The sequence below is a fragment of the Callospermophilus lateralis genome, chromosome X (assembly GCF_048772815.1).
Source record: "Callospermophilus lateralis isolate mCalLat2 chromosome X, mCalLat2.hap1, whole genome shotgun sequence".
Taxonomy (NCBI): Eukaryota; Metazoa; Chordata; class Mammalia; order Rodentia; family Sciuridae; genus Callospermophilus; species Callospermophilus lateralis.
In genome coordinates, this window is record NC_135325.1 from 101707613 (window position 1) to 101726951 (window position 19339).

The following is a 19339-nucleotide window of genomic DNA, read 5'->3' on the forward strand; positions in this document are numbered from 1 at the left end:
TAAGAAATTTCCTTTTCAATCTCTGAGAATACTGTCAAAATTCATTTTCAGGTCTATGAATTATGAATCACAAAAGGGATAACAGGTTTTCGTTGTTGTTCTGTGTTCTAAAGATTTAATTTAGTGTGCCTCAAAGATTATTTTTGGTGTAAAATTGGACTTATGAAATAATTTTTGAAAAATAGTTCTACGTTCAAAAGTTTGGGAAATTCTGCATATTATATCATTTTTTGAAGTCTAATAACATACATTAAAGTTTTAAAAGAATCAAGAATTCTTACAGCAAAAGAATCTCTTTGTATATTATTTGAAATATATTTGGATATGGAAACTTTTTTTCACACAATACCTTTTAAAATCTCATGGAACTATTATTGTGAAGAACATACTGGGAAATAGTAACTTACCGTCACAATAATGGTTAGATATTTCTCAGGGGAAGTGAGGTAGGCTCAGGAAATAATCTATATGCTGTGATTCCTGTGGAAAGATTATACTTGGAAATAGTTGAGCATATACTATTTTTTTGTGTAGCCTAGTTATAAAGAATATTGGCACTAATTTTTCCCACTATGGAAAGGCATAATCATAGTGTGGTCAGGGAACATGCTTTGTGTAAATTTAGTCCTTTAAAATTTATGGACACTTGTTTTAACACATATGATCTGTTTTCAAAATGATCCTTGCACACTTGAGAAGAATGTACATTATACTGGTGTTGGGTGAAGTGGTTGATAGATATCAGTTAAGTCCAATTGATTATAATGTTGTTCAAGTCTTCTATTCCTTTCTTGATGTTTTTTCTAGTTTTTCTATCCATTACTGAAACTGAGATATCAAAATCTCCAACTAGAATCTCCTCTTTCTTCTTTCAGTGATGTCAGGTTTGCTTCATGTATTTTGTGCTCTGTTGCTATGTACATATATGTTTACAATTTTTATGCCCTCCTGATGGATTAACTCTTTTATCATCCTAAAGTATCTTTCTTCATTTCTACGGACAAATTTTGTCTTAGAGTCTATTTTTCCTGATAGTGGGATAGCTACTACAGCTTTCTTACTACAGCTTTCTTTTGTTACTGTTTATACAGCTTATAATTTTCCATCTTTTTACCTTCAAATAATTTTCCTTCAATATAAATTTTGTCTCCTTAGATGGTATGTAGTTTGATTCCATTTTTTGTCCATTTTGTCAAGCTCTAACTTTCAATTGGAGTGTTGAGTCTATTTGCATTTAATGTAATCTCTAATAGATGAAAAATTATGTCTAATATTTGGCAATTTTTAAACATACCTTTACTCCCCTTTTCCATTTCTGTATTGTGTGTTAATTAGGTGTTTCTGCTATATTATTTTATTTTTTATTTCTCTTACCATTTTTAAGTTATTTTATTAGTAGTTGCCATAGGTTTAAATTAACATATTAACTTACAAATTTTTTTCATATTAATACCAATTTAATGCCAATATAGCTCCATTACCTACTTTCCTCTGTACATTTATTTTCATAAAATTCCACTTGTATACGTTTTGTGCCTATCAAATATATTTTTAATTGTTGTTAGAAGCAGATGTCTTTTTTTTTAACCAGATATGACAAAGTAATTATTAAAAACAGAACTGTATTTATGCTGTATTTTATGTAGTTTATCTTTGCTTTTTATTTCTTCATACATATTTGAGATGCATACTAATGCACATTTATTTCAGCTAGATACATTCTCTTTAGTGTTTCTTGTAGGGAAGGTTTGCTAGTATTGAATTCTTTCATTTTTTTATTTTCTGGGTATGCCTTAAATTTTTATTCTCCGGGCTGGGGATGTGGCTCAAGCGGTAGCGCGCTCGCCTGGCATGCGTACGGCCCAGGTTCAATCCTCAGCACCACATAACAACTAAGATGTTGTGTCTGCCGAGAACTAAAAAAAAAAAAAATAAATATTTTTAAAAATTCTCTCTCTCTCTTTAAAAAAAATAATAAAAAAAATTTTCATTCTCCTTTGAAGGATTTTTTTTGGTATATGAAATTTTTGGTTGATAATCTTTATTTCATCAATATTAGCATATTTTTCTACTTTCTTCTGGCTTCTATGGTTTCCAATGAGAAATTGACTGTTAATCTTAATGAACAACCCTCATATGTGATAAGATGATTCACTCTTGCTGTTTTAAATTTAAGACTTTCTCTTTATACAGCTTTATTTTTATGCATATAGGTGTGGATATCTTTAGAATTATCCTAATGAGAATTTTGAAGATTCTTGGATGTTACTTAAATGTTTTCCACCACATTTGAGAGGTTTTATCTTTTGTTTCACAAAAACTTTTTTCTGAGGGGACTCAACCTAGCAGCGGGCGGGGAGGCAGCGCTTTCAGTACCTCCTCAGCCACGTGGACAGAGGGACATATCAGAAAGTTCGGATTCTGCCTGCTGAGAAACTCCCAGCAAAATTCTGCTGAAGTGAGACCTAGACGAGGAGTTTGGGATTATTGGAGGTGACAGCTTGCCCCGGAGAGGTGAATCTCGGTCACCCTGCGCGGAGGTGCAGACTGCTGCTGTCTGGTGACCAGTGCAGAAGGAGGCTTTCAGCACTGCGGGATACCGTGTGCAGCATAGAGACCCTTTGAAGAGGTTGCTAACCAAGCCTTCGTGAAACAGTGGACCAGAACTGAAACCAAGTCTGGGACAGACCAGAGACAGGCCAGACCCACCTCTCCTATCGGACACTCCGGCAAGGAGTCTGGGGCCCACCATAGCAGAGAGCTGATGTCACCAGAGTTTGGCAGACGGGATCCCTTCCCAGCGAAATCGCTTCAACAGGTGTGTGACTCCCATCCCCACCACATGAATACAGCTGGGAAACTTCAAAAATCTCACCCCAGAGCTCCGTGGGCGTGACTGTAGGGGCCGAGGGAAGCAGAGGGGACTCCCGACCCCCAACTCCCCCTACCACCAGCAGTGACACCCAAGGCCTTAACCGCCAGCTTCCGGGGTCGTGGCCACCAAAGGAGTCCAGGCAATTTAAGCCGACAGTTCCCAGATCACCCGCTCCACAACCTTGGGGTCTGGGTGAACGGCAAACAGAGAGAATGCTCAGTCGTTCGGGAAATAGGGCACTCAGGGGGCTGCAAGTGTAACTAGATCTGTGGAGATCGCCTCCAGTGAGCAGGGCCTGGCTGGCTGGCAGGAGGAAGGGGGGAAGGGGCCAGAGAAGAGAAACGGCTCTGGACTAACAGGATTGGAGAGACACCCAGTAGGGGAAGAGGGGCCGCCTTACAGGGATTGCTGCCGGCACATAGAGGGCAGAAGCTCAGCTCGGAGGGCACAGCTCCACCTACTGGAAGAGAAGAAAATAGAAATCTAAGACTTCATTTATCATTTCTTTTCTTTTTTTTTTTTCTTTTTTTCCATTTTCAATTTTTATTGTTCTTTCCATTCTCCTCTATTCTACCTATTTTTCTCTCCCTCTTTCTCTTTAAGGACTTCTTCCTTGCCCTTCCCCCTAACTTTCATCCCAAGCATTACGACTTTCATTATGTGTAATTTTCTAAATGCAAATAGGTGAATGTTCTGAGGCTGTCTATAGGGCTCCTAAGTCCCTAGCTATACCAAATACCCTGATCCATTCGCCTGTTAATATCCCCCTTCAGTAGAGCAATCTTCCAAAGTTACCAAGACATACTAACCTTCATACCATCATAGCACCCAACCTTAACATAAAGTCCTAAGACCAAACAACAGATCACTATATGCCTACAGAATCCATAAGCCTTTTATGAAACTAATGAATTAGCTTTAAATTACAATAAAGCCCAACATCTCTAGACATAGTCTCCCACCACAAAGGAGAGACCACAGAGATATACAAAACCAAAACCAATTTACAGGAGAAAACAGAAACACAGCAGTTAAACAAAGTTGGAAAGTAACATGAACACCATGAAAAAAACAAGGGAAAAAAGGATTACAAACAATGCAGGACAACTTAAATTTACAGGAGAACCTAGAGGCATCAGAAAAATGGACAGAGAAAGAACTCAAGGCATATGTGACTCAGATGGAATGGAATCTTAAAGAAGTCATTAGACAGCAAGTCCAAACAATGAAAGAATATTTTGAAAATGAATTACATAAGCAGATTGAAGAAGCAAAAAATCAACTCTACCAGGAGATAGAGATTTAAAAAAAATCAAACAGTAATCCTAGAAATGCAGGAAACGATAAACCAAATCAAAAACTCAAATGAGAATATTACAAGTAGACTAGATCAAATAGAAGTCAGAACATCAGATAATGAAGACAAAGTTTATCAATTCGAAAAGTGTATAGTCAACACAGAAAGGCTGGTAAGAAACCATGAGCAAAACATCCAAGAGATATGCGATGTCATCAAAAAACCAAACTTAAGAGTCATTGGGATAGAGGAAGGTATAGAGGTCCAAACCAACGAATGAGCAATCTGTTGAATGAAATAATATTAGAAAACTTTCCAGACATGAAAGATGGAATGGATTGCCAAATCCTGGAAGCCTACAGGACACCAAACATACAAAACCATAATAGACCAACTCCAAGACACATTATTATGAAGATATCGAACATACAGAACAAGGAGAGAATATTAAAAGCTACAAGAGAAAGGAGTCAGATTACATTCAGGGGTAAACCAATTAGGTTAACAGCTGATTTTTCATCACAGACATTGAAAGCGAGAAGATCTTGGAACAACGTATTTCAAATGCTGAAAAATAATGGATTCCAACCAAGAATATTGTATCCAGCAAAATTAAGCTTCAGGTTTGACAGTGAAATTAAAATATTTCACGATAAACAAAAGTTAAAAGAATTCACAGCCAGAAAACCAGTACTGCAAAGCATTTTGAGCAAAACACTACAAGAAGAGGAAATGAAAAACAGCACCCAAAACCAACAGTGGGAGGTAACTCAGTTAAGGGTGGGGGGAAATAATCAAAGAGTAAAAACAAGCCAAATTAAAATAAATAAATAAATAAATAAATAAATAAATAAATAAATAAACATGACTGGAAGTACAAACCATATATCAATAGTAACCCTAAACGTTAATGGCTTAAACTCGCCAATCAAGTGACATAGGCTAGTAACTTGGATTAAAAAACAGATCCAACAATATGCTGCCTTCAGGAGACTCATATGATAGGAAAAGACATACACAGGCTGAAGGTGAAAGGTTGGGAAAAATAATACCACTCACATGGTCCTCGGAAGCAAGCAGGAGTGGCCATACTCATATCGAATAAAATCAACTTCAAACCTAAGTTAATCAAAAGGGATAAAGAAAGACACTATATACTGTTAAAAGGAACCATTCACCAACAAGACATAACAATTATCAATATATATGCACCAAACAATGGTGCTGCAACGTTCATAAAACAAACTCTCCTCAAGTTCAAGAGTAAAATAGACCACACCACAATAATTATGGGTGACTTCAACACACCCCTCTCTCCATTGGACAGATCCTCCAGACAAAAGCTGAATAAAGAAACTATAGAACTCAATAACATAATCAATAACCTAGACTTAACTGACATATATAGAATATATCAACCATCATCAAGTGGATACATGTTCTTCTCAGCAGTACATGGATCCTTCTCAAAGGTAGACCATATATTATGCCATAGGGCAACTCTTAGTAAATATAAAGGTATGGAGATAATACCATGCATCTTATCTGATCATAATGGAATGAAACTGGAAATCAATGATAAAAGAAGGAAGTAAAAATCCTGTATCACCTAGAAAATGAACAATATGTTACTGAATGATCAATGGGTTACAGAAGACATAAAGGAAGAAATCAAAAAATTCTTAGAGATAAATGAAAATGCAGACACAACATATCGGAATCTATGGGACACAATGAAAGCAGTTTTAAGAGGGAAATTCATTGCCTGGAGTTCATGCCTCAAAAAAAGAAAAAAACCAACAAATAAATGAGCTCACACTTCATTTCAAAACCCTAGAAAAGGAAGAGCAAAACAACAGCAAATGTAGCAGAAGGCAAGAAATGATTAAAATCAGAGCGGAAATCAATGAAATTGAAATAAAGAAACCATTGAAAAAATTGACAAAACTAAAAGTTGGTTCTTTGAAAAAATAAGTAAGATCGACAGACCCTTAGCCATGCTAACGAAGAGAAGAAGAGAGAGAACTCAAATTAGTAACATACGGGATGAAAAAGGCAATATCACAACAGACACTACAGAAATACAGAACACAATTAGAAAGTATTTTGAACTCTATATTCCAATAAAATAGAAGATAGTGAAGATATCGATAAATTTCTTAAGTCATATGATTTGCCCAGATTGAGTCAGGAGGATATACACAACCTAAACAGACCAATATCAATGGAGGAAATTGAAGAAGCCATCAGAAGACTACCAACCAAGAAAAGCCCAGGACCAGATGGGTATACAGCGGAGTTTAACAAAATCTTTAAAGAAGAATTAATACCAATACTTTTCAAGTTATTTCAGGAAACAGAAAAAGAAGGAGCTCTTCCAAATTCATTCTATGAGGCCAAAATCACCCTGATCCTGAAACCAAAGATACTTCAAAGAAAGAAAACTAGAGACCAATATCTCTAATGAACCTAGATGCAAAAATCCTAAATAAAATTCTAGCAAATCGGATACAAAAACATATCAAAAAAATTGTGCACCATGATCAAGTAGGATTCATCCCTGGGATGCAAGGTTGGTTCAGTATACGGAAATCAATAAATGTTATTCACCACATCAATAGACTTAAAGATAAGAACCATATGATCATCTCGATAGACACAGAAAAAGCATTTGACAAAGTACAACACCCCTTTATGTTCAAAACACTAGAAAAACTAGGGATAACAGGAACTTACCTCAACATTGTAAAAGCTATCTATGCTAAGCCTCAGGCTAGCATCATTCTAAATGGAGAAAAATTGAAGGCATTCCCTCTAAAATCTGGAACAAGACAGGGATGCCCTCTGTCACCACTTCTATTCAATATAGTTCTTGAAATACTGGCCAGAGCAATTAGACAGACAAAAGAAATTAAAGCCATTAAGATAGGAAAAGAAGAACTTAAATTATCACTCTTTGCGGATGATATGATCCTATACCTAGAAGACACAAAAGGGTCTACAAAGAAACTACTAGAGCTAATAAATGAATTCAGCAAAGTGGCAGGATATAAAATCAACATGCATAAATCAAAGGCATTCCTGTATATCAGCGACAAATTTTCTGAACTGGAAATGAGGAAAACCACCCCATTCACAATATCCTCAAAAAAATAAAATAAAATACTTGGGAATCAACCTAACAAAAGAGGTGAAAGATTTATACAATGAAAACTATAGAACCCTAAAGAGAGAAATAGAAGATCTTAGAAGATGGAAAAATATACCCTGTTCATGGATAGGCAGAACTAAAATCATCAAAATGGCGATATTACCAAAAGTTCTCTATAGGTTTAATGCAATGCCAATCAAAATCCCAACAGCATTTCTTGTAGAAATAGATAAAGCAATCATGAAATTCATATGGGAAATAAAATACCCAGAATAGCAAAAGCAATTCTAAGCAGGAAGAGTGAATCAGGTGGTATAGCGATACCAGACTTCAAACTATACTACAGAGCAATAGTAACAAAAACAGCATGGTACTGGTACCAAAACAGGCGGGTGGACCAATAGTACAGAATAGAGGACACAGATACCAATCCACAAAATTACAACTATCTTATTTTTGACAAAAGGGCTAAAAGCATGCAATGGAGGAAGGATAGCATCTTCAACAAATGGTGCTGGGAAAACTGGAAATCCATATGCGACAAAATGAATCTGAATCCCTTTATCTTGCCATGCACAAGAGTTAACTCAAAATGGATCAAGGAGCTTGATATCAAAACAGAGACTCTGCAAAAAGTTTTGATATCAAGAAAAAGTTGGCTCCAATCTACATACTGTGGGGTCGGGCTCCAAATTCCTTAATAGGACACCCATAGCACAAGAGTTAAAAACAAGAATCAACAAATGGGACTCACTCAAACTAAAAAGTTTTTTCTCAGCAAGAGAAGCAATAAGAGGGGCTGGGGATGTGGCTCAAGTGGTAGCGCGCTTGCCTGGCATGCGTGCGGCCCGGGTTCAATCCTCAGCACCACATACAAAGATGTTGTGTCTGCTGAGAACTAAAAAATAAATATTAAAAAATTCTTTCTCTCTCTAAAAAAAAAAGAGAGAAACAATAAGAGAGGTAAATAGGGAGCCTACATCCTGGGAACAAATTTTTACTCCTCACACTTCAGATAGAGCCCTAATATTCAGAGTATACAAAGAACTCAAAAAATTAAACAATAAGAAAATAAATAACCCAATCAATAAATGGGCCAAGGACCTGAACAGACACTTCTCAGAGGAGGACATACAATCAATCAACAAGTACATGAAAAAATGCTCACCATCTCTAGCAGTCAGAGAAATGCAAATCAAAAGATACCATCTCACTCCAGTAAGATTGGCAGCCATTAGGAAGTCAAACAACAACAAGGGCTGGCGAGGATGTGGGGAAAAGGGTACACTTGTACATTGCTGGTGGGACTGCAAATTGGTGCGGTCAATTTGGAAAGCAGTATGGAGATTCCTTGGAAAGGTGGGAATGGAACCACCATTTAACCCAGCTATTGCCCTTCTCGGACCATTCCCTAAAGACTTTAAAAGGGCGTACTATAGGGATACTGCCACATTGATGTTCATAGCAGCAGAATTCACAATAGCTAGTCTGTGGAACCAACCTAGATGCCCTTCAATAGATGAATGGATTAAAAAAATGTGGCATTTATACACAATGGAGTATTACTCAGCACTATAAAATGACAAAATCATGGCATTTGCAGGGAAATGGATGGCACTAGAGCAGATTACGCTAAGTGAAGCTAGCCAATCCCTAAAAAACAAAAGCCAAATGTCTTCTTTGATATAAGGAGAGCAACTAAGAACAGAGCAGGGAGGAAGAGCGTGAGAAGAAGGTTAACATTAAACAGGGACGAGAGGTGGGAGGGAAAGGGAGAGAGAAGGGAAATTTTATGGAAATGGAAGGAGACCCTCATTGTTATACAAAATTACATATAAAAGGAAGTGAGGGGAAAGGAAAAAAAACAAGGGAGAGAAATGAATTACAGTAGATGGGGTAGAGAGAGAAGATGGGAGGGGAGGGGAGGGGAGGGGGGATAGTAAAGGATAGGAAAGGCAACAGAATACAGCAGACACTAGTATGGCAATATGTAAATCAGTGGATGTGTAACCGATGTGATTCTGCAATCTGTATACGGGGTAAAAATGGGAGTTCATAAGCCACTTGAGTCACATGTATGAAATATGATATGTCAAGAACTATAAAATGTTTTGAGCAACTAATAATAAAAAAATAATAATAAAAAAATTTCTATGTCTTTCCTTTCTCCTTTCCTTCTGGGGCACTCCTGATGGTATCCCATAAGTCTCTTGGACTGTGTGAATGTTTTTTTTTTTTTTTTTTTCTCCAGAGATTGAGTAAGTTCAGTTGGTCTATTTTCGAGTATGCTGATTTTTTTCTTTGCATTCTTAATTCTGATATTTAACCTTCTAGTGAATTTTTTATTTTAATTAATATAATGTACAACTCTAGAATTTCTATTGGGCTCCTTTTTATAGTATCTATTTATTTTAAAATAATGAAACATTATTTTCATACATACCTTTAATTATCCAGATGGGGTTAATTTTAGTAATTTGAATATATTTATGATGACTGGTTTAGTGTGTTTTTCTAGTAAGTGTAGTGTTTGGGCTTCTTCAAAGACAGTTTCTGTTTATTGCTTTTATTCTGTCCATGGACCATATTTTCTTATTTCTTTTTATACCATGTGTTTTGAAAACTGAACACTTTAGATAATATAATGTACCTGGCTGTGGTGGCATACACTTCTCATCACAGCAACACAGTAGGTTGAGGCAGGAGGATCACAAGTTTGAGGCTAACCTTAGCCACTTAGTGAGGCCATAGGTAACTTAGCAAGACCATGTCTCAAAATTTTATAAAAGAGCTGGAGATATGGCTCCATGGTTAATCACCCCTGGGTTCATTCAATTATTTTAAACTGTTTTTTGCTTTTGTTTTTCTTACTGGGTATTGAACTCAGGGGCACTCAACCACTGAGCCACATCCCCAGCCCTATTTTGTATTTTATTTAGAGACAGGGTCTCACGGAGTTGCTTTGTGCCTTGACAGTTGCTGAGGCTGACTTTGAACTTGTGATGCTCCTGCCTCAGCCTCCTGAGCTACTGGGATTACAGAAGTGGTGCAACTGCACCTGGCTGTTTAACTCTTTAGTGACTTCTCTGGCCTAATTCTTTAAAGTTTGTTTATTTTATGTGGTCACTGTAGTCTGCAATGACTGTATGAAGAGTTCCTTAAACGTCTATAACATAGATTTCTCAGTATTTTCCAAGCATCTCTGGATGCATACCTTCAATCCTCACCTAGTAAGTCTTATTTCCTCTTTGTGCAGAATCTCAAAGTCAGCAAGTTATGAGAAATAAGGGTCTTCTATGATCTTTCTTAAACATATACACATTCCTGACAATGAGCACTGTCCTGCCCACATGGAATTGTAGAGTCCCAGGAATGTGTTGTAGCTTTTCAAAGTTCCTTCAGGTATCTCATTTAAAATGCTTTTCATTTAAAGATTTCTGGACAGACTATCATATGCCTCCAACTGGTATCCTCTGCCTTAGGCAATCACAATGTTAAACATTTTCTGCTCTTGTTTTTGACCAAAGCTCTTAGGGAAATAGATTTCACACTTGGTAAATTCCTAAAATGAAGACATAATTGTGAATAGGACCTGTGAAGAAATATCCAATAAATCAGATAATTATATTTCTCTAGGAATGAGGCTTAGGAGGGTTTCTAGCTCCACAATAACTCTTCCAGTGCCTTCCAGGCTGCTAGTTTTCACCATGATAGTGGGATATTTGTTTTCAAGTGTATTGTTGATCTGGATAGGGGTAAATGATAATAAAGTTAAAACAAAACAAAGCTTGATGTTCTTACTGAGATTTAGGTGTGTTTTCTTAAATAATGGCTACTACCAGGATTGATGTCTTTGGTTGTTTCAGAGTTCTGAAAAGGTTGATTTGATGATATTTTATAAATGTTATCATTGCTTTATGGAGAAGTAATTTGGGGGGCACATACTTTGTCATTTTCACTGATGTTCCCTTAACATATTATCTTTCCCTTTTAGGCCATTTATTGTATGAAGCTCATCTAAGTGGCAACACATCGTGTATGTTCTATGGCCTTTTAAATTTGCATAATATTTCTATGATATCTGTGTTGTCATAAGGCTATTGTTAACTGTAGGATGAATAATCTTTTGTTTGAGTTTTGAAAGTAAGAATAAAAAACTAAGGATGTTTCATAAGTTAAAGTTAAAGGACATAATTTTCATGACTATAACCTTTTACCAAAAGGCTGCATTCCCACTGCTAATTACACACATACGCAGAATTTAAAACTTTAAGTATTTCTGCATGTGGTGGCACACACCTGTAATCCCAGTGGCTCAGGAGATGGAGGCAGGAGGATCATGAGTTCAAAGCTTGCCTCAGCAATTTAGTGAGGCACTAAGCAACTCAGTGAGATCATGTCTCTAAAATACAAAACAGTTCTGGGGATGTGGTTCAGTGGTTGAGTGCCCCTGAGGACAATCACTGGTACCCTTCCCCCTAAAAAAAAAATACTAAGTCTTTAACATGAAGTATGAAGAACAGACTGAGAGAACATTATGCCCCACTTACCTCAAGATAATTTATTAGGAGTTGCTGATATCCATATATAGTATATATATAACTGAACAATTTATTTGATAAAATATATTCTGTATAAAATATATAAAGGAGAGAGAAGTGATTTTCTACATGACAATAAAAAGAGCTTGGTATCCTTTGTAGACTTATACTTCCATAACATATTTGGCTATAATTTTCGGAATCTGGAGAAAAATACATTAATTAAAATGCTATATTTTAGATGATATTATTGGAAAGATTGAATTTGAATGTAAGACAAATAATCTGGGTAACTGCTTGTGCATGAAAGAACTAATGACTTCTATAAAGAGTGAAAAAAGCATAATTAGAAGTTGAAAACTTTTTAGAATGGAAAACTTGATGATACTTTATTGTATTTGATAAGCACAGTAAAACAAAGGCATGGCTCTCCAATGAAACTAATACTTAAGTCATATGTACAGTTTTTTTTTAATATTGGGCCATTATTGGTTACCAAAAGTCATATCATTAAAAATGAATATGACCTTAAAAGAGAAGTGGCTATATTTCTTACCTAGCTGAAGACACACAGAAAAAAAAAAGCTTAACATCAATATTTTTTTTCCTGTTGTAACACCGCACATTGCAGTGTTACAAATACGAGTAAAGTATCCTGTATTGATTTTTTTTTTCAAGATGGATGTTTAGTGAATGATATACAGATTACCCATTTCTTCCATTGTGCTCTTAGAACTTAATAAAGTGAGTATGAGTCATAAAAGTAAAACTTTATAAATAAAAATGAATAAATGCACAATACCTGTTAAAATTATTCATATATTAAAAATAAGGGTTTTATTGACAATATAAAGGGAAAACTGCCATTATTAGAGAATTTTTTTGTAGATGAAAATTCACATTTATCCTAAAACAACCTGTTCTTGCAAATATAGTGCAATCAGTAGAATCTTTTCTTCTGTGGGCCAATATTCTTTCTGAACCCTTTAATTCCTGTTTACTACCCTCAGTGTTCCTCCAGAATTTTCTTTTTTCTTTTTATTTGGTGGAGCTAGAGATTGAACCAAGGTGCCTCCACGTGCTAGACAAATGTACTATCGCTAAACTACATCCCCAGGCTCTCCTCCAGTATTTTCAAATTGATTCCTTGTTCTTCCTTAGAAAAATAATGAATAGATGAATATTCTTACCTTTAAGGTGTTAGGATATTAGTTTTGTCTTCCAAGGGTGATTTTCATCTTAAGAAAATTGATATTTAACAGTGGGATTCCTGATATCAGTAGCCAAAAAGCAGAGAAAAGATTCTTTCAGATGGTTCCTTTCCAGAATGCCTCAAATTTCAGTGTTTAATTTAGCATCTCCTACAATAATTCATAAGAACCTACAGATTCCAAAGTGAATGACTGTTTTAAAAAACATATGCATAGAGGCCTCAGGGAATTTTGGAATGCATATTAAATTTGAAATGGACAAATTTTGTGGGAAGTCATTTCTGACATTTCATAACTATACAATTAAATATTTGTTCTAACAGCATGAACAGAGTTTTTTTGAATATATTTAAAAACCAAACAATTGGTTATGACATTTGTCAAATGATTTCCAAGAACAGGAGAACAATGTTTTAAATAATCACTTGCCTTTTATCATTAGTATTAAATATTTTATAGTTTTATCCTTTAGGCAAAAAAAAAAAAGTTTCATTCTTTGATGCCATGATCAATGTGATCAACCCAAAACATAATGATAAAAATATGAATACTTTTTCTAGTCAATAATTGATAATTCTTTTACTTAAAAGTATACATACTTGAATGTTTCACAAAGAGCAGTTTTTGAAAGTTTTAAGGTGCAGCTTGTTAAAATGTTCAGTATTTATAAATTTTCAAACTTTCATACTTTAATCCTTTACTAAGATCAGTATTACATTATTTTTTGAGAACTGAGAGAATATATTTATTAATTAATTAGATCCAGACAATAGCAGAGGAAAAATAAGAATAGTATGGTTATCATATGCTACACAAACAAATATTGAGAGACTTTTCTCCACATTTTTTTTTTGTTGCATTATAGTTGTACATAATGGTGGGACTTGTTGTTATGTGTTAGTACATGCACACAATATAACAACATAATTTGGCCAATTTCACTCCCCAATACCTCCTCTCCGCCCCTTCTACCTCTTATTTCTTTTCCTTTATTCTACTGATCTTCTTTTGCTTTCATAGATCCAACCGCCCCTTTCTTTTTTTCTCTAGCTTCCTTCCACATATGAGAGAAAACATATGATTCTTGACCTTCTGAGTTTGGCTAATTTCACTTAATATAATGGTCTCAAATTCCATTCATTACTGCAAATGTCATAATTTCATTTTGCTTTATGGCTGAATAAAACACCCCATTTTATTTATCCATTCATTCATTTATGGACACCTATGCTGGGCCCAAATTTGGCTATTGTGAATTGTGCTGCTATAAACATGGGTATGCATGTATCATTATGGGTATGATGACTTTAATTTTTTAGATAAATATCGAGGAGTGGTATAGCTGGGTCAAATGGTGTCTCCATGCCTAGTCTTTTGAGTAAACTCCATATTGATTTCCATAGTGGCTGCCCTATTTGCAGTCCCACCAACAGCGAAAAAGTATTCTTTTTTCTCCATATTGTCTCCAGCATTTATTATTATTTGTATTCTTGAAGACTGCCATTCTGACTGTGAATTTTTTTCATGTATTTGTTAGTCATTTGTATTTCTTTTCTTGAGAAATGTCTGTTTAATTCCTTTGATCAGTTGTTAATTGGGTTATTTGATTTTTTGTTGTTAAGTTTTTTGAGTTCTTTATATATTCCAGATATGAATCCTGTCAGATGTGTAGCTATAAAAGATTTTATCCCATTCTGTGGGTTCTATTTTAACATTCTTAATTGTTTCCTTTGCTGTGCAAAAGCTTTTTAATTTATGCCATCCCATTTATTAACTCTTGGCATTTCCTGAGCTTGAAGTGTCTTACTGGAATATTTTGCTGAGGATGTTCTGAAGTGCAGGCTTTCGAGTTCTAAATTCATTTAACTTTTGTTTATTATGGAAGATTTTTATTTTATAATCAAATCTAAAGCTTAATTTGGCTGTATATAAGATTCTTGGCTGGCATCCATTTTTTAGGAGCTTGTTATATGTTGTTCCTGGATATTATAGCTTACAGCATCTGGGTTGAAAAATCTGCACATAATCGAATTGTTTTTCTCCCATATGTAATCTGATTCCTTTCTCTAGTTACTTTTAATATTCTCTCCTTATTCTGTATGTTAGGTATTTTTATTTTAATGTGCCTAGGTGTGTATCTGTTGTGATTTTGTATATTTGTATATTTGGCATCTTGTAAGTCTCTTGTATTTGGTTTTCCCATTCATTCTTCACGTTTGGAAACTTTTCTGATATATTTCATTGAGTAGATTGCTCATTACTTTGGTATGGAAGTCTATTTCTTCCTCTATCCCAATAACTCTTAAATTTGTTTTTTTTTATGCTATCCCATATTTCTTGAATGTTCTGCTCTGAGTGAAAAAAATCCAATCAAAAAATGTTATGTTCTGTATGATTCCACTTATATAACACTTTTGATATTTTAACACTATGTAAGTGGAAAACAAAGTAGTCATTGCCTTAGATTAAGGGAGAATTGGAGGTATGGTAATAAAAGGGGAACATGAAGGATCCTTCTGTTGATGGAAATTGACTCTATGTCAATACTTTGAATGTGATATTGTACTATGTTTTTTCCCCCAAGATATTATCATTGGAAGAGTTGGGTTATCAGTGAGAAAGATATATCGATATCTCTTGGTATAATTTCTTCTTTCTTTTTCTTTTCTTTCTTTTTTTTTAAATACTGGGAATTGAACACAGAGGCAATTTTCCACTGGGTTAGATCCTCAGCCCTTTTGTTTTTTTTTTTTAAATTTGAGATAGGCTCTAAGTTGCTGAGGGTCTCACTAAGTTTCCCAGGATGACCTTGAATTTGCAATCCTCCTGCCTCAGACTTTCATGTTGCTAGGATTACAGGTGTGAGATAATATGACCCATTCTCTGTATAATTTCTTCAAACTATCTGTTAGTCTGTAATAATCTCAAAAATAAAATGTTTAATTAAAATCCTTTATTATGATTTGCATCTTTAATGTGCCTCCCAAAGCTCATGAGTTAGGAAATGTGGGAATGTTCAGAGATGAAAATATTGGATTATGAGAGCTAGAACCATTTGATAATACTTTGAATGGATTACTAGGGTGGCAACTGTAGGCAGTTGGGGTTTGAGTGGAGTAAGTTGGTCACTGGGGGATATGCCTTTGTGGAATACATCTTGTCCCTATCTCTTTGTTCTCTTTCTCTTTGCTTACTGGTTGACATGGGATGAGCAGCTTTCCTCTGTTATGCCCTTCCACTACGTATTCTTTCACCTCACGTTAGCACCAGAGCAATGGAATAAGCTAGTGTTGGACTGAATCTTTGATACTGAGAATTCAAAATAAAATTTTATTTCTCTAAGTTGCTCTTGTCAGGTATTTTGGTTATGGCAATGAAAAGCTAACTAGCATACTCTTGCAAACTTACTGGTACCAAGCTTGTCTTCATGCTTGAAACAATTATAAAAATAAATAAAATATGTGAAAAATATTTGCAGACATTTTCTAATAAGGAATTGTTAGGGACTGGATTCTACTCTGCCCAAATTCATGTGTTGAAGTTCTAACTTCCTGTACCTCCTGTTGAAGATAATGACACATTAACTAAAGATAAGATTCTCTAAACAGTTGATCAGTTAAAATAAGGCTATTATGTTGGGTCCTACTTCAATGTGACTCATTTTCTTATATGAAGTGGAAATTTGGACACACCAAATTGACACCATGGATGTGTGTGCATGGAAAAAATTTCATGTGAGGTCATAGCATAAACAGTGACCATGTTCAGGCTAGGGCTGTGGCTCAGTGGCAGAGAACTTGTTTAGCATGTGTGAGGCACTGGGTTCAATACTTAACACTGCATAAAAAACTAAACAAATAAAGGCATGCTGTCCATCTACAAGTATAAAAAAATTTAAAAAAAACCCAGTGACCATGTTCAAGCCAAGTGAGAGGCCTGAAAGAGAAACTAACATCACTGTCACCTTGATACTGGACTTCTAGCCTCCAGAACTGTGAGAAAATAAATTTCTATTGTTTAAGATTTCCCTATTTGTGGTATTTTGTTATGGTATCCTAGCAAACTAAAATAGAAGGTAATTATTAATCTTTGAGAGAAGGAAAATGAATGAATTATGGGAGCACCATGACCATTTTGACTTTCTCCCTGGGTGACTTCTCAGACAGTTTCTATGTCAAAGATTCAAGGAGATGGATATCAGAGTTAAGAGAGCCCAAAGAAACTGAAAATTTCAGGGAAGAATATGGGTAGAAGGAGGCTTCACAGAAAAATAAAAGGGAGCTCCAAAAATATGCCTGAGAGGGTTATTTTTTAAATAACAAAAACATATTTTTAATATTATGAGAAAACTTATTAATGTTCCCTTGATTACTGAGAAATTAGAAATAATATTTCTCTATAGTCATCTTCTTTTTCATGTGACATAGTATTGTTTTGTTTGTTTTTAGTTGTAGTTGGACACAATATCTTTATTTTATTTATTTATTTATTTATTTGGTGCTGAGGATTGAGCCCAGTGGCTCATGCATGGGAGGCAGGCACTCTACCACTGAACTACAAATCCCGCCTGTGACACAGTATTTTTATTGGTTCTTTTTAGTTAAACATGACAGTAGAATCCATTTTGACATAATTATACAAGCATGGAATATAGGTTGTTCTAATTCAGTCTCCACTATCTGTCCTTCTCCTTGTCTTTCCCCACACCCTGATCCCTTTCCTCTATTAATCTTTCTGCCATTTACTCAAAGTCATGTATTTAAATTAATTTCTGGTGGATGTACATGATGGTGAGATTCACTGTGGTATATTCATGTATGTACTTAAGAAAGTTATGTCAAATTCATTCCACTGTCTTTCCTTGTCCCATCCTTCCTCTCTTCTCTTCATTTCACTTTCTCTACTCCATTGAATTTCTATTCTCCTCTCCCCCTTATTGTAGATTAGTTTATTTATTTACTTACTTTAAAAAATTTATTGTTTTTTCTCCAGTTATAAATATTGGCATGGATGTGGGGAAAGGGTAGACTACTACATTGTTGGTGCAACCATTCTGCAAAGCAATATGGAGATTCCTCAAAAAGCTAGAAATAGAACCACCATTTGACCCAGTTATTCTAATGGTGACTTCTACCAAATAGTTAAGTAATCAGAATAATAATCTTACATCTAGTCTTTCAGAAGACATTGGAGAATGGAAAACCTCCAACTCATGTTATAAGGCTAGAATTATCTCATAACCAAATCAAAGACATTACAAGAAGAGAAAAATCAAAGACCCATCATTACTAATTAATGTGCATCAACTTAATCAAATTTTAGCCAATCTGATCAGCAGTATGTAAAACTGAATAAAGTATAATACATCATGGCTCATTGTGAGTATGATTGGTTTGATATTTAAAAATCAATTTATTTCACCATACTAACAGAATAAAGAAGATAAAATGTCCCTATGGATATAGAAAGTAAATTTGACAAAATTTAATGCTCATGTATGATAAGAATCGTAGCAAATTATGAATAAGAAGAACCTTCCTGGCTCAGATTAATAGTCTCTACAAAAGATCCTATAATATATATCATGCTTGATGAAATATTGAATTCTGATTGACACTTTCATTCAGCATTGTATATTGTAAAGGTTTAAAGGCATATGGGAAATGAAGAAGAAAAACTATGTAGTTTGTTTGCAGATGACATGTTCATGCTCAGAGAAAATCATAAGTAATCTACAAAAACCTGTTAAAATAAATTAATACAATATTGAAAGAAAAAAAAGTTGGAGAATTGACACTACTTGACTTTAAGTCATTATATAAAAGTATAGTAATCAAGGAAGTGTGGCATTTGTAAAATAATAGATATAAAGAAACAGAATACAGAGTCCAGACATAGACCCACATAATAGCGTTAGCAACTCTTTGATATAGTAACAAAGATAATGCACTGGAGAAAAGCTTGTGTTTTCAACTAATGGTACTGGAACAACTGGACATCCACATCCAAAAAAATAAAAATGAATGTAACCATAGGCATTTCACCTTTCACAACAATTAACTCATAATGGATTACAGAGCTGATATAAACTCCAAAACTATAAAACTCATAGAAACTAACATAGGAAAAAAATCTGCATGACTTTGGGTTTGGAGATGCATTTTTATTTATTTATTTATTTATTTGTTTAATTTGTTCTAATTAGTTATACATGACAGTAGAATGCATTTTTACACATCATACATAAATGGAGTATAACTTCTC

At 34.7% G+C, this 19339-nt stretch overlaps 1 pseudogene; it reads right to left on the bottom strand.

Annotated features, from left to right (window-relative positions):
- Positions 1-2380: 2380 nt before the first annotated feature.
- The window catches only part of LOC143638667 (akirin-1-like), a 78457-nt pseudogene continuing 61498 nt past the window's right edge, over positions 2381-19339 (bottom strand).